This window comes from Hyperolius riggenbachi, chromosome 5 (genome assembly GCF_040937935.1).
Source record: "Hyperolius riggenbachi isolate aHypRig1 chromosome 5, aHypRig1.pri, whole genome shotgun sequence".
Taxonomy (NCBI): domain Eukaryota; kingdom Metazoa; phylum Chordata; class Amphibia; order Anura; family Hyperoliidae; genus Hyperolius; species Hyperolius riggenbachi.
In genome coordinates this window covers 281,622,615-281,636,559 of record NC_090650.1, presented here as the reverse complement: position 1 = coordinate 281,636,559, position 13,945 = coordinate 281,622,615, and the positions used below count along the sequence as shown (strand labels likewise).

General features: G+C 44.3%; 1 protein-coding gene across 1 annotated transcript in view; it reads left to right on the top strand.

Annotated features, from left to right (window-relative positions):
- The first annotated feature begins 4,180 nt into the window (after window positions 1-4,180).
- The window catches only part of LOC137518760 (Y+L amino acid transporter 2-like), a 96,203-nt gene continuing 86,438 nt past the window's right edge, over window positions 4,181-13,945 (top strand). The window contains exon 1 of the mRNA XM_068236996.1: window positions 4,181-4,265. The gene's annotated coding sequence lies outside the window, so the exon portion shown is untranslated. The remainder of the gene's footprint in view (window positions 4,266-13,945) is intronic.

Here is a 13,945-nt window from a genome sequence, read left to right as displayed (position 1 = left end):
CCGCCCATGCCCCTACAAGGACCGCCGCCATTTGTCAATACGGCGGTCGTTGCGGGGTCCACTTCCCGGCCGCCAATTGTCAATACGGCGGTCGGGAAGTGGTTAAAAAGTAGTCTTATATGCCAGAATATACAGTTCTGGGACATATTAAAGTAGAGCATGATCCCCTCCCTTCAGAAACTAGGCCACAGGGTAGTATTCCAACATGATAATAACCCCAAACACACATCCAAGACAACCAATGCCTTGCTAAAGAAACTGAAAGTAAAGGTGCTGGACTTGTCAAGCATGTCTCCAGATCTAAACCCTATTGAGCATCTGTGGGGCATCTCCAAATAAAAGGCGGGGGAGTGCAATGTTAGGTTAAGGCCCTGCTGGAAAATATTAGTGGGCGCACAAAATACACAATTTTGGCATTCTGCACTTAGGGTGTACTGATTTTTGCTGCCTACGGTTTAGACATTAATGGATGCATGTTGATTTGATGGGACAACAAATTTATACTGTTTCACAAGCTGTATACTTTACATGAGGGTTGATTTATTATCCATATGGCGCTGAAACAGCGCGAGTTAAATATTCTTACAATTGCTAATGAAAGTAGCGTGACTAAAAGTGGGAGCATTCTACATGCGCTACTGGCAGCATATTGTGCATTCCTTAGCAACAGCCACTCCTTGTAAGTGCTGCACAATAGTGACATACAAGCTTTATGCGCCACATTAGTGTGACAGACATACAATATGTATCACTGCTCCTCAGACCACAGTGTCATTCACGTTTCTAAGGAAAAACTTGCATTAATTACTAAGTACAACATATGTCGGTAGAAAAAAAACAAATTCTAGTAAAAGTAGTACCTTTTAATGGCTAACTGATAAAGTTAAATAATGCAAGCTTTCTGGGATCTAAATAATCAAGCTTTCTGTAGCCTAAGTACAACATACAAACTCCAATGATGTGCAGATATTAGCAAGAACAGACTAATATTAATGACATTGAATTTAAAAGTAGCATCACTGTGTACAATTTTTATATTTTTTTATATATTTATTTATTTAGACCATATTTATGGTCTAAGTGAAGACATATTGCAAAGTGCTCTCATAAACGTTTCAAGATCTCCTATTTGCACCTTATGTTTCATAAACACAAGTGTGAACTTTGCCCCCACTGGGAGGTGGATGAGCGGACCCATATAGGGTATATATAGAATGAACATGGCGGACTGCTCCATAAGTTAAAACCCTCCTGATGAAGGCCATCGTTTAGTGGCTGAAACGCGTAGAGGTGGAGAGACATTGTTGAAGTCTGTGGGCAACGCAGTTACAGGACTGGAACTGGGCTTGCAGTCAAAGCGCGCAGCTGCTGCCCGTGTGTGAAGTTCCAAGATCTTGTGGTGACGTCACCGTAAGTAGCTAAGCCCAGTGTAGCCCAGCCGGGCGGAAGTACTGAGAGCGGCCCGCTGAATCTTACTGGCGGAAGTGACGCGCCTTGTACGAGTCCGCTGGCGTGGAAGCAGGAATCTGGAGTTGCCGTCATTATCATTACAACTCATGAGGAGTGCGGAGGAGAACTATCTTTATTGACAACCTATGTGAACGTATACATACAGGAACACGTGAGTTCTACACAGTCTGCTTAAGCATCAACAACATAGAAAGCGATGTGCACATAACTAATATTTTTTCAAGGAACTGTCTGTACACCTTTGCCATTAAGCTGGAGCATATACTGTTCATATAGGTGCTGGATGGGAATCTGTCTTTTTGCAAGGAAACTGCTATTGCCACCGTTAGTACGGTATAAAGGACATTTCTGCAATTGAGATTGGCATTTCATCTACACATTGTGTGCTGCTTAATTTTAAAGCCAAGTTTTTTTTACTTTTTTTACTTTTTTTTTACTTTTTTATGGAAGGGCCCTTCTAGGTATGTGTGGTGTGAAGGAGTGATTGGTCGGTTCATGTTTATTGCTGATGACTCATGTTAATTGGGGACTGTTTTAGGTTGCTAAAAATAAATGAAATTTGGGGATCATCTAGCGTGTGTTAATTGTGTTAAAATTTCATTTAATATTAATGACATGCAGATTTTAACACGCGTAAGCAGAAAATACCAAAACATCTGTAGATATTTCCAGTGTCATGCACATTTTACCAAAAATAGGCTGATATTACCAACAAGCAGATAATACCAACTAAGACAGCAATGTCATGCACCAACAAAACTAGAATAAATCAATCAAGCAAATATACCCAATGATGGCAGATAGTGATAGGTAGATTCTTGCAACAGGCAGTTAGTGATAGCAGGTAGCAATAGACAGGTAGTGGCAATAGGCAGAGAACGAAGGTAGCAACAGCAGGTAGGGTTAGACAAGAAGTAACAGTAGGTGCTTACAGTCAGGGCCAGATTTAAGCCAAGGCCAGATAGGCCATGGCCTAGGGCACCACCGAATCAAGGGGCGGGTGGGCAGCAGGCTATACTAGGGAAGGGGGGGAAGGGTCATCTGGCTACCTATACTGGAGGGAGGGGTGGCCATCAGGCTAACTTTACAGAAGGGGGAGGGTCATCTGGCTTCTTATACTAAAGGGAAGGGGGGGAGGGGTCATCAGGCTGTCTAAACTGGAGGAGGAAGGAAGGGTTATCTGACTACCTACACTGGAGGTTTGGGGGGAAAGGGTCACCTGGCTGTCTGAAATAGCGGGAAGGGTCAACGGGATACTTATACTAGGAGGGGGAAGGGTCATCTGGATACCTAAATTGGAGGAGGGGACGGGACATCTGGTTACCTATACTGAAGGTGGGGATGGCTGCTGACAGTGGCCTTGGGCGGTAAAAAATACAAATCCGGTCCTACTTACAGTAAGTAGTAATAGATAGTTAGCAGTAGGCAGATAACATAGCTAAGCAGCCATATCTGATAAATACATATACAAATAGGCCCACCAAATAACAGTTAGCCAGCACAGTGTGTTATTAATTTTCCTGCCACATGACACTGCTACTACATGTAGTCAAGAATAGGGATGGTCAATGAGATGCAAATAATGCCAAGCATATACAGAATTATGCATTTTAATGCAACTACATGAAAATGGACAAGTCAAATCCCATATTCATTCAATTGGTTCATCAAGCTGCATACATTTACATTAAAATATTGCATCATTTTTCATGAACATGGAATTATTGCATCTCACTAACCATCCCTAGTCAAGCTCGAGAAATGGAAATATAAGACTTATACAATATTCCTTAATAATATGGTAATATAACAAAGTTCATGCACCAATTTCCAGGTCATCAGTAAATTATTAAACCATCCTGTCCTGTGGTCTCCATGTTGCTGACTTTAGGAATTCTTCCTCCACATACCCCAGGTTTCCTCTTCATCTAGCTTAATTAAAAGTATTTTCAGCTTGATTGCAGAGCGTCACTCTCCTGTCTTCTGAACTTGCTTGAATTGTCTCTGGGTCTTGTTTGAAGAGATGCTAATGCCTCCACATTCTTGCTCCACATATTTTGATGCTTAAAGTGTTTCAGGGTCTTGTTTAAAGAGATGCTAATGCCCCCACCGTCTTGCTCCACATATTTTGACACACTTGCTGAGGTTACAACAGTGGTATTCTCAGAAATGTTAAAAAAAATAGTGGGAAGGGATTTTTTTCCCATAATTGTACATTCTCAAACACTACAACCTGTCTAGTAAATGTGTCCTATTGGGTTATTGGTCCTGATGCCGCTGAACAGATCTCTTGGCAAGAAAAAAAATCAAACCTATCGATTGATCTTGCTTGTGAATCATTAGAGAATCCCGGGAAAAAAATAAATACGTGAAGCAGAACAGTGTTTATTCTAAAAAACAAAAGGCTGGTAGTATAATCCACACAGAAAATACACAGAAAATTCACAAACTTCTGATCTCTAGTTTTTGGAAAGTTTTCACATTGAGCAAAGTAAATAAAAAAAAAATCTGAACTTTAACCTATCAGATAAAGGTACCTAGTGTAAAGTCATCTTTTTCGTTATATCTCCGATATGACCCTCTACCTACATTTTAGAGCACACATAGGGGACATGCACTGTATTAAATAAGGAATATATTTTGCAACAATTTGCTCATGGACAGGGCAAAGGTTAGAAATAAAGGGTCGAGCTAGACCTGCAGATCACAGGACTGTGTCACTGACTGATCACTCTAAAAGAAATACATTAGTGAAGCAAGATCTCATCCTCATTGCGTGACTTTTTGCATTCACAGTAAGTAAATGAATACATCATTTATTATTATTAATTAAAAATTGACTGATTTCAAATCTAGCTCAATGTACAATAAAGGCTCAGTACTTGTAAGGTTATTTTTAACCATTTTTGAAGCAAGAGGCATATGGAGGTTGCAATTTTTTTAAAGCAATACCAGTTGCCTGGCTAACCTACTGATCCTCTGCCTCTAATACTTTCAGCCATAAACCCTAAACATGCATGCAACAGATCAGGTCAGGTGTTTCTGACATTACTGTCAGATCTGACAAGATTAGCTGCATGCTTGTTTCTGGTGTGGATCAGACACTACTGCAGACAAATAGATCAGCAGGGCTGTCAGGGAACTGGTATGGTATAAAAGGAAATAAATATAGTAGCATCCAATTCCTTCTCACTTCAGATGTCCTTCAATGCTGATCGAAAATGATAGCAATGTCTTCAAAAGAAACCAAACATGGCAAAAAAAACAACAACAACAAAAAAAACCTGCTCTTTCCATTAATTTATTTAAAAAAATATATGACGTACACAGAACTGAACAGAAAAGATAAATAAAATATGTAATTTTCAGTTGGTTCAATAAAATGATCAGGTTTATAAGAAAATTAAAATTGAACACCATATGATAATGCTAATAACATGCACACTGTAAATAAATCAGAAACACATTATTAGAAATGACAACATTTTTCAAATTCATTCCACCTCAGCTTAAATGTGAAGTTCATCATGATAAGTGTACACCTTAACTGTTCCGTTCCTCTTCATACTTAAAGTGGAATGCCAAATAACATTCCGAATATGAATGAAATGTTTGTTCCAGAATGAAATGCACTATACATTTCTTTTTTTTTACTATGCTACTGTTGTTTTACGCTGGAAGAAGTGTACATCTTACATGAAAGTGTACATGTATTTTACAGTTTAACCTTTTTGTGATAGTAGTCCTTTAAATTAGTAACCTGTATTTTGCTTATACTGTGCGTGTCCCATGATCCTTTAAAGAGTACCCGAGCCGAAGCTCAGGTACAAAATTAGATACTTACCTAAAGAGAGGGAAGCCTCAGGATCCTATTGAGGCTTCCCTCCCTGCTGTGTTGTCCCTGTCGCTGAGTGAAGTGGGGCCATACAGTAGCCACGCGAGACCACCCATGCATGCGCAGTACCATGGAGCCAGTGGCTCTGGCCTACTGCGCATGTGCGGGTGGGCTGGGTCGGCTATTGCGCGAGCACGCAAGCGGAAGAAGAGCTGCATGGCCCCGATAGGGTTAGCGACAATGCATTGTTGCTAATCTTCTGGAGGGCCTCCAGAAGATTAGCAACAATGCATTGTCGCTAACCCTATCGGGGCCATGCAGCTCTTCTTCCGCTTGCGTGCTCCACTTCAGGAAGAAGAGCTACGCATCCACAATGTGGAGGGGGGCCGCTCTCAGCAACGGGGGAGCTTTATATTAGCGAGGAAAGCCTCAGTAGGCTCCTGAGGCTTCCCTCCTTTAAGGTATGTATCCGGTTTTGATCCTGATCTTCAGCTCAAGATCACTTTAAAAAACAAGTGACACCCATGCTAACCTAGAAATAAAAAACACATATACTGTATAAGTAGATAAATACTAGTTCTACTTACAAAACAGATGTATTACACTGTCCAGTGTCCACGTTATGATTCCTATGAATTTTATAAAGAAAAAGCAGAGAATCCTATTCTAGACAATTTCCATCTTGGTTACCTGTGAATGAAGCTAATCCTGACATCATTTCCTCCCTCACTCTTTTTTTTTTCCTCTTGCTAATTGTGTATTTGTTACCCGCCCACCTCCCAGAGTCTTCAGACACTCTTACTGAGGTCTATACTAGGTAGTGCACTGTATTATGTCATTTGAAGGAGGGGGAAATAAAGGGACGAGGAGGAATATATTATAGTTAAAAAGACCCCTCAGCATGCAACTATTTTGCCAGCCGATGGCAATGGCAATTAAATGGCCAGTGCTCTGTAAGTATGTGATAACTCCAAACCATAACAGCAGAAAAAGTTTTTAATGCAGGATTAGCATCTTTATCACTAAATATGCTCAGACCTGTTGCTGTTGTAATTAGATTTTTATGGTGACAATCCCGCTTTAAGGTGTTTATATGTTCTCCATGGCTGCAGTGAGTGGTACTGCTTAAGGAAGTTAATGTGTACTTTGAAAAACTAATATTTAACCCTAAACTGTAAATTGTGCCAATTCTTCATCCCTCACTATCCTGCTCCCACTGACCAAATGTCACCATCTCAGTTATGTACCGTAATACTTGTGAGAGGATTACTGAGCACCTGTCTAAAAAAAAGTCAACTAGTGAGAGCAGAATAGAATAATAGGAAGAGGAAAAACTCAAAGCTAAGTCTTGATCCATAAAAACCTAAATATCTCTATAATCCTATGTCTGACTATGTCTGACATTAACATTTTAGTCCATAGAACCATTGTCAGACAAAGTCAGATATGGGAAAACCGGCTGCAACTAGATGGTGCTGTTCTCAGATAAAATCCGTCACAGCAGGGCCGGCCTTTGACCTGAGCGACCGGTGCGATCGCTCAGGGCGCCGGCTTCCAGGGGGCGCTCCTGCCGCCTGTGTTTTAATTTGGAAGCTGCGCCCCGGCTGTGTCCGTCTCGCTCCGCCCCCCCCCCCCCCCCCCCCCCCCCCGTGCCGCTGCTGGGCAAACATGAATGATGCGGCCACCGTGATGGAGGGGGGAGCCGCGGGGAGGGCAGCCCGTCCTCTCCCTCCCTCCTCTCCGGGCGCTCTCCGTGCTCGTGCTCCCCCCTGCAGCAGAGAGAACAACTCACCTCCCTGGTTCCGATCGCCGGCGCCTCTCACTTGCCGCTGGTCTCCTCTTGTACATTGTCACTGACAATGAAGTTTAGTGTGCATCAGTAACTATGTACAAGAGGAGACCAGCGGCAAGTGAGACACCGTGAGAGGCGCCGGCGATCGGAACCAGGGCAGGGAGGTGAGTTGTTCTCTCTGGCTCTGCTGCAGTCTGCATCGGAGGGGGGAGCACGGAGGGTAGCCCGGAGAGGAAGGGAGGGAGAGGTCGGGCTGCCCTCCCCGCGGCTCCCCCTCCAGTATGAGGGGAGGGGGGGGCACCTACCTACCTACCTACCTAATCTATACTGGGGGGCAGCTACCTATCTAATCTATACTGGGGGGGCAGCTACCTATCTAATCTATACTGGGGGCACCTACCTATCTAATCTATACTGGGGGCACCTACCTATCTAATCTATACTGGGGGCACCTACCTATCTAACCTATACTGGGGGGGGGGATCTACCTATCTAATCTATACTGGGGGCACCTACCTATCTAACCTATACTGGGGGGGCAGCTACCTATCTAATCTATACTGGGGGGCAGCTACCTATCTAATCTATACTGGGGGGCAGCTACCTATCTAACCTATACTGGAGGGGGCAGCTACCTATCTAATCCATACTGTGGACAGCTACCTATCTAATCTATACTGGGGGCACCTACCTATCTAACCTATACTGGGGGGGGGGGCAGCTACCTATCTAATCTATACTGGGGGCACCTACCTATCTAACCTATACTGGGGGGGGCAGCTACCTATCTAATCTATACTGGGGGCACCTACCTATCTAACCTATACTGGGGGGGCAGCTACCTATCTAATCTATACTGGGGGCAGCTACCTATCTAAACTATACTGGGGGCAGCTACCTATCTAACCTATACTGGGGGCAGCTATCTATCTATACTATACTGGGGGAACCTACCTATCTAACCTATACTGGGGGGGGGGCAGCTACCTATCTAAACTATACTGGGGGCAGCTACCTATCTAACCTATACTGGGGGCAGCTACCTATCTATACTATACTGGGGGAACCTACCTATCTAACCTATACTGGGGGGGCAGCTACCTATCTAATCTATACTGGGGGCAGCTACCTATCTAAACTATACTGGGGGCAGCTACCTATCTAACCTATACTGGGGGGGCAGCTACCTATCTATACTATACTGGGGGAACCTACCTATCTAACCTATACTGGGGGGGCAGCTACCTATCTAACCTATACTGGGGGCAGCTACCTATCTAACCTATACTGGGGGGGCAGCTACCTATCTAATCTATACTGGGGGCAGCTACCTATCTAATCTATACTGGGGGCAGCTACCTATCTAAACTATACTGGGGGCAGCTACCTATCTAACCTATACTGGGGGCAGCTACCTATCTAACCTATACTGGGGGCAGCTACCTATCTAACCTATACTGGGGGCAGCTACCTATCTAACCTATACTGGGGGCAGCTACCTATCTAATCTATACTGGGGGCAGCTACCTATCTAATCTATACTGGGGGCAGCTACCTACCTAACCTATACTGTAGGCAGATCCCCCCTTTAGTGTATATAGGCTTAGGCTACTAGTCTTACAGTCGCAGATCCCCTTTTAGTGTATTTAGGCAGCAGATCCCCCCCATTAGTGTATGTGTGTGGTGCGCTCACACGCGAAGAGGATTAATTTGGGGGGGGCACCAAAATCTGGTTACGCTCAGGGCGCTGTGAAACCTAAGGCCGGCCCTGCGTCACAGCATCCATTCATATCAAAGTGTTGTAAAAAGTCTGAAACTTTGTTCGCCGCTGACCCATCCCTCACCGCTGTGCCGCGTAATATAAATATTATGTGGGCACATTGGGGCTGATTACTAGGGGTGCCGCAGCCGGACCTAGCCCGGCACGGTGTTACCCTATATGGATCACGATATTATGCTTGCACATCCCAATCACCCACGACCCCCCCCCCACCACACCAGGGGAACCAACCTTATTATAACAATACGGTTCTTCTTCTGCTCCTTCAGTGGCAGTGTAGTTTAGTAGTGTTCACGTAGTGTAGTGTAATGTGGTGCAGCTTAGCTGGTGGTGGTGGCAGCAGGGGCTAGTGTAGTGTAATGTAGTGCAGCTTAGCTGGTGGGGCAGCAGGAGGTAGTGTAGTGTACTGTAGTGCAGTGCAGCTTAGCTGGTGGGGCAGCAGGGGCTAGTGTAGTGTAATGTAGTACAGCTTAACTGGTGGTGGCAGCAGGGGCTAGTGTAGAGCAGTGCTGCTCATCCGGATTCTGGATATCCGGGTAATCCGGATATCAGGCCATTTTTCAGCTATCCGGCCAGATTCAGATTCCGGATACCTGGGCCCAAATCCGGATAGCTATCTGCGGATAGCTATCTGCGGATAGTTGGCTGGGCTATGCGGATATCCGCGGATACCACGCATATCCGGCAGATATCCGACTATTGAGATACTGTATGATGTCCAGGGCGTCCTGGAGCCAATCAGAGGGCTCCCAGCAGAAGCCCTAGCAACCAATCACAGAGGGGAACCCTGTCCAGCCCCACCTGAACCTCATTGAGCCAATCAGAGGGCTCCCAGCCTAAAGCCTGGCACCCAATCACAGAAGGGAACACTAGCCAGCCCCCCTGTATAATAATGAGGGCTGCCATGATGAGAAATAGCGTCCCTTGCTTGTGAATGCTCACTGAGAGACATGCTCCAGTGCTGCTGGCCTAACAAATGTGTATACAGTGTAAACCTAAAGCTGTTCAGTGATTAACCCCTTCACTATCACTACACTATTGTTAAATCGTTAATTAGCTTGATTTCATTGTGTGACAGTCAGAGTGTGTGCTCCAGTGCTGCAGGCAGCTGCATGGTGTCTGTGTGTGTGCTGTGGTTAATTAGCTTGATTACATTGTGTGACAGTCAGAGTGTGTGCTCCAGTGCTGCAGGCAGCTGCTATGTGTCTGTGTGTGTGCTGTGCACAGACCAGGCCAGCTGCTGCCTGCTGACAAACTATTAGCCTTAGCTAGCTACAGTATAGGTTATGTTAGGGATTAGGGAATAGCATTACTGTGTAATTGTGTAGTTAGTACTGTAGTACTGCAGTCAGTGCTAGTAGTTGTTAGAGTAGTAGTACTACTGTGTTAGCTTACTACAGAACTGCTGTGCTGCTGAGCAGTGCCGGTGTGACAGTTAGCGTCCTCTCCTTTGCTGTCTGACTGTCACTCGGCACGTGTCACTCAGCACGTGGCACTTTGCACGTGGCACTTTGCAAGTGGCAGGTGGCACTTGGCACATGCAAAGTGCCACGTGCAAAGTGCCAAGTGCAAACATGTGCAAAGTGCCACGTGCAAACACGTGCAAAGTACCACGTGCAAAGTGCCAAGTGCAAAGTGCCACGTGCAAACATGTGCAAAGTGCAAAGTGCCATGTGCAAAGTGCCACATGCAAACACGTGCAAACCCGTGCAAAGTGCCACGTGCAAACACGTGCAAAGTGCCACGTGCAAAGTGCCACGTGCAAAGTGCCACGTGCAAAGTGCAAAGTGCCACATGCAAACACGTGCAAAGTACCACGTGCAGAGTGCCAAGTGCAAAGTGCCACGTGCAAACATGTGCAAAGTGCAAAGTGCCATGTGCAAAGTGCCACATGCAAACCAAACACGTGCAAAGTGCAACGTGCAAACACGTGCAAAGTGCCACGTGCAGACACGTGCAAAGCGCAATGTGCCACGTGCAAAGTGCCACATGCAAAGTGCCATGTGCAAACACATGCAAAGTGCAAAGTGCCAAGTGCAAAGTACCACGTGCAAAGTGCCACATGCAAACACGTGCAAAGTGCCACGTGCAAAGTTCCACATGCAAAGTGGCATGTGCAAAGTGCCATGTGCAAAGTGCCACGTGCAAACACGTGCAAAGTGCCACGTGCAAAGTGCCACATGCAAGTTTGTTTTTGCATGTGGCACTTTGCACTTTGCACGTGGCACTTTGCACATACCACTTTGCATGTGGCACTTTGCATGTGTTTTGCACGTTGCACTTTGCACTATGCTGATACTACCTATATTTAACCCAAAACACAAGTGCTGTGTCATTTTTTGGAGGTGTCTGGGCTGAAAACTGCCATGTCCCAGTTGTGCGGTTGGACTTTGGACACAATGTGGGCTGCACAACCACTTTCTGGAACCTAGGCCTGATGTTAATTGACAGCTATTTTTTTTTTTGGGGGGGGGGGGTTAAGTCCCCACATCATCAATTACTGTTCCCCTTTAAAAAAATAATGATGCTACATGCCTCATTTACCCTAAAACACGTTTTTAAAGCAATTTAAAGGCCACTTCCGTGGTTTTCTATCCAGATATCTGAATTTGCCCAGATATCACGGATACTGGGGTTGGATATCCGATTCGGATCCGGATTCAATCCGTATTTTGAAAAGGGGTATTAAAGCAGCACTGGTGTAGAGTAATGTAGTGCAGCTTAGCTGGTGGTGGCAGCAGGGGCTAGTGTATTGTAATGTAGTGCAGCTTAGCTGGCGGGGCAGCAGGGTGTAGAGTAATGTAGTGCAGCTTAGCTGGTGGTGGCAGCAGGGGCTAGTGTATTGTAATGTAGTGCAGCTTAGCTGGCAGGGCAGCAGGGGCTAGTCTAGTGTAGTGTAGTGCAGTGTAGTTTAGCTGGTGGGGCAGCAGGGGTTAGTGTAGTGTAGCTTAGAGACAGCTTGGGGAGAAAAAGTCCATAAGATGCCCCTGACCCATAGACGTACCAGGTTAAAGGGAAACCTGAGGTGAGAGGGAGATGGAGGCTACCATATTTATTTCCTTGTAAACAATGGCAGTTGCTGGCAGTTCTGTTTATCTTCCGACATAAGTAGTGTCTGAGTCAGCTGAGCCAGAGTACCTGATCTGCTGCATGCTTGTTCAGGGTCTATGGTTAAATGTATTAAAAAACACAGGATCAGGATGACTGCCAGGCAACTGATATTGTTTAAAAGGAAATAAATATGGCAGCCTCCATATCCAACTCACCTCGGGTTGCATTTAAGCATTTATTTCCCTGTTTTTTCCCTCTAGCATCTTATAGTCCAGGGTGTCTTATAGTCCAAAAAATACGATAATAGCCAACAAATTTGCATTAAATGTGCACTTAAGGAGATATTGCTTGCTTAACAGTTGGAAAAAGCTGTTATTTCCCACAATGCAACTCTATTAACAATAAAAACAACTAGATTACAAAATGGTATTTGCTTGCAAAAATAGAGAATATTAGCTTCCAAAATGGATTACATGAAACAACACTATCATTTCACCAGTGTTGAGGTTTCCTCTGTAGAAAGAGTTCCTACTTCACCTATACCAGTCAGAAAGTAAGCAAACATTTCATGTTCTTCATCCTGACTGTAACGATCGGTGTAACACAGAGAGGATCTGATTACCGGTGATCTGCAGTATCACTGGGAATACAGATATATACCAGATTATTGATGATCTGCAGTATCACCGATAATCAGATATATAAGCTAACCTCTGGACACCTGAGTGGAGTAAGAGTGTTTGGTGCAACAGTAATACTTTGAGGACTGAGCCTCAGGAACAAGTTCCGTACAGCAAGGAGTACTGCACAAACACAGATTCCTTCCGTAGACCTGGACTCTCCTGGGGGAGGAGTCAGGCTGAAGGTAGGAAGGACAGAACGGGAGTGACACCCTGGAGGGCGTGTCACTAACAGAACTAGGAACTGCCTCTAACAGTAAGGTCAGTTCTCGAGGTCGGACAAGCCAGGTCGAAAACACACGGACAGATAAAGTACAGATTCAGAAGGCAGAGGCGGAGTCTAAAGTACAGGCAGGGTTCGGCAACAGGGTATCAGAAATATCGAGGTACAAAATCAGGAGGCAGATGCAGGGTCTAAGGACGAGCCGAGGTTCGGCAACAGAGTATCAGAAAGGCAAGGTACAGGATCAGAGTTCAGCAGGATAGTCAGGCAAGCAAAGGGTCATAACAGATAATCACAATCAAACTAGTACTTTAAACTATCAACAGACTGTAACTAAGTATAGGATTACAGCTCCAGCTGGTCCCGGCACACTTTCGGATCTGACTCAGGTCTGCGTGCTAGTGGTGCTCAAATACCCCTTTTTAAAATTCGAGTTTGGTCGAATTCGAATAGTAAATTATTCAAGGTCAGTCGAATATTCGAGTCGAATAATTTTTACTATTCGATTCGACCTCGGACTTCGAGCTCACTATTCGAGTCGGTATTCGAGCTCATTATTCGAGCTGACTATTCGAATTGGCCTTAAATAGCTTCCAACACTTGTTTTGAGGGTGAATGATGCAAGAAACATCTTTTTTTTCCAAGTAACAACAGCAAGTGATTATGTGGGGATGTTCCTTTAAAAAAAAAAAGGTGAAAAGAGAAGTTGTGTCCAGAATTTTGTTCAGTACTGTATATACTTCTTCTTCTTCTTCTTCTTCTTCTTCTTTATCTTCTATCTTCTTCTTCTTCTATATCTTCTTCTTCTATATCTTCTTCTTCTATATCTTCTTCTATATCTTCTTCTTCTTCTATATTGTCTTCTTCTTCTTCTTCTTCTTCTTCATCTTCTTCATCTTCTTCATCATCATCTTCTTCATCTTCTTCATCATCATCTTCTTCTTCTTCTTCATCTTCTTCTTCTTCATCTTCTTCATCTTCTTCTTCTTCATCTTCTTCTTTATCTTCTTCATCTTCTTCTTCTTCATCTTCTTCTTCATCTTCTTCATCTTCTTCATCTTCTTCTTCTTCTTCATCTTCTTCTTCTTCATCTTCTTCTTCTTCATCTTCTTCA